The 2,354-nt window shown below is 42.5% G+C and overlaps 1 long non-coding RNA gene across 1 annotated transcript; it reads left to right on the forward strand.

The window, feature by feature from the left end:
• The first annotated feature begins 491 nt into the window (after nt 1-491).
• LOC106581889 (uncharacterized) lies at nt 492-1,952 on the forward strand. The gene is made up of 4 exons (XR_006761257.1): nt 492-937; nt 1,014-1,115; nt 1,231-1,296; nt 1,461-1,952. It is a non-coding gene; the product is annotated as an uncharacterized lncRNA (long non-coding RNA).
• The last annotated feature ends 402 nt before the right edge of the window (nt 1,953-2,354 follow it).

Below are 2,354 nucleotides of genomic sequence, written 5' to 3' on the forward strand. Positions count from 1 at the left end.
AAATTCCTCCTGAACGTTGTGCAGGTCTGATCCGCAACTACAGAAAATGTTTGGTTGAGGTTATTGCTGCCAAAGGAGGGTCCAAGTGTTCACATACTTCCACTTTGCACTGTGAATGTTTACACGGTGTGTTCAATAAAGACATGAAAACGTATAATTGTTTGTGTGTTATTAGTTTAAGTAGACTGTGTTTGTCTACTGTGGTGACCTAGATTTAGATCAGATCAAATTTTATGACCAATTTATGCAGAAATCCAGGTATTTCCAAAGGGGTCACATACTTTTTCTTGCCACTGTATAGTAAGACTGAGGGGAGCTGTTCCGATCGCTTGGATGCTTTTTCCCGTGAGATAGTTTCAGCCACTTGCGAATTGAAAGAAAGTTTGCGGGTGCACAGTGCACTGTTCAGATGCTGGAATTATTTTGGATTAACGTGAGAAGGTAACCTACTTTTTGAAGTGATTTGTTTGACAATCACATGAAAACATTGACTGGTTGTGTTCATGGCACACTAAAAGGTAACACATTTTTACAGTTAAATTACATGTTTTCAGTATAAATCCCATAAAATAATTTTAGGAGGGGTGCGGGGCCTCAGACTGGGGCCTCCAAATCACAAAGTCCACCTCTGCCTGTGTTCAGGGACACAGTGGTAAGGCTGCATTCAAACATTACGTGTTCCTCCTGCATTGATGATTGTCAACCACAACACTTTTCCATTCATCAGAAGAGTTCTAAACTGTGATTGTGTGTCTCTTTCTGCAGGGTTAGTGTTTAAGGTGCTGGCCCTTTGCTTCTCCTCCTGTACACACTCAGACATGGTGTGGCAGAGGGTGTGCTGAAAGCTGCTGGAGACTGTCCGGAGTGCTGGCTGGAGAGTGTGCTCACTGGGCTGGTGCAGGCTGTAAACATGTAAGGGAAAGGGAGAGAACTAGAGGTGAGAAAAAAGTGTCAGTGTCTTTGTCTTTGTCCCATCTCTTTTTTTCGTACTGTAAGTGTTCTTTTTCCTCTAGGCCTGACAGGGGTCCAGGATCATGGGGAACCTGGTGTTGAAGAACAAAGAAGCCTAGTTTGTCATCACTGATAAAATGCTCCTGGTCCAATACAAGTATGAGGTGAGATGGTGAACTGGGCAATCAGTCATTCATTCTGTACTATGAATCTAGTCATCTATCATTGTTGGAATTGAAAAGGCTCTGTTTTAGCTGAAGTCTTCAAATTCATTCCCAGACTCACGTTTTGAGGGTTCTTCTGGGCTATCTGGCACAGCACAGGGAGAGGCCACTACTTATACAGGTGAGTGTACAACAACGTCTTTACTGCTGTGATGATATATGTGTGTGTGTGTGTGTGTGTGTGTGTGTGTGTGTGTGTGTGTGTGTGTGTGTGTGTGTGTGTGTGTGTGTGTGTGTGTGTGTGTGTGTGTGTGTGTGTGTGTGTGTGTGTGTGTGTGTGTCCAGGGGCTGCAGTCGCTGTGCCAGAGCTGGATAGGTAAAAGATAGCAATATTATAATAAAAACCCAAAACCCTGTAATACCTTGCTATACACTACATTTATGAATAAAATGTTGTCTGTGAGACTGAAGTTTTATATTTAATTCAAATCATTACAACTTAATTAATCTTCCCACGGGCAGTTAAGAAGGCATGGTATAGTAGTGTTGTATTAACAAGGCTCTATGTTCCTGTCCTGTGTGTGTATGAACCAGTGATGATTCGCTCACCCCTTACAGATATATCAGCTGACCAGGAGACGAGCCATGCTGTTTGGAGGGTAATATACAGTATAAACTGTAGGACTCTCCATGGGTGGGAGATGGACATTTGAGCTTATCAACGCAATCTTTATTTTGCTGACTTGTTGAACGATTGAGCCATTCATCCTTCCATCCCTCCATCTCTCCCCAGCCTTCCTCTCCTCTGAGGGTGGAGCTCAGTCTGAGAGCTGTTGAGGGACTGGTTAGGAAGAACCCTTCTACACCCCGAGAGGTGAGAGGTCACACATGGTTAAGATGGTAAATATTTATATCCCCTTAGAGGTTCATCACGTAAGCAAAAGGAAATATGTTACATTATCTATGTTGATTTACATTAGCACAAATTGTCCACCGATATTCATGTAATAGCTCACTGTATGAACGTTTATTTCCTTTCAGGCACACACATTTGTTATTTGCTATTATAAAAGTAATTTGTGTAGAATGTACTTTTCCCCAGTCATTCACCCCATCTCTTTACATTGCTTATGCATAATTGGTGGCCTGATTGCATCCAGACTATGTCAAATTCCGAAAACAATTCCCTCCCTGGCAGATCTGAACCTAATGCGAGCACAATGTGACTTTTGTGCATCC

The sequence above is a fragment of the Salmo salar genome, chromosome ssa21 (assembly GCF_905237065.1).
Source record: "Salmo salar chromosome ssa21, Ssal_v3.1, whole genome shotgun sequence".
NCBI lineage: Eukaryota > Metazoa > Chordata > Actinopteri > Salmoniformes > Salmonidae > Salmo > Salmo salar.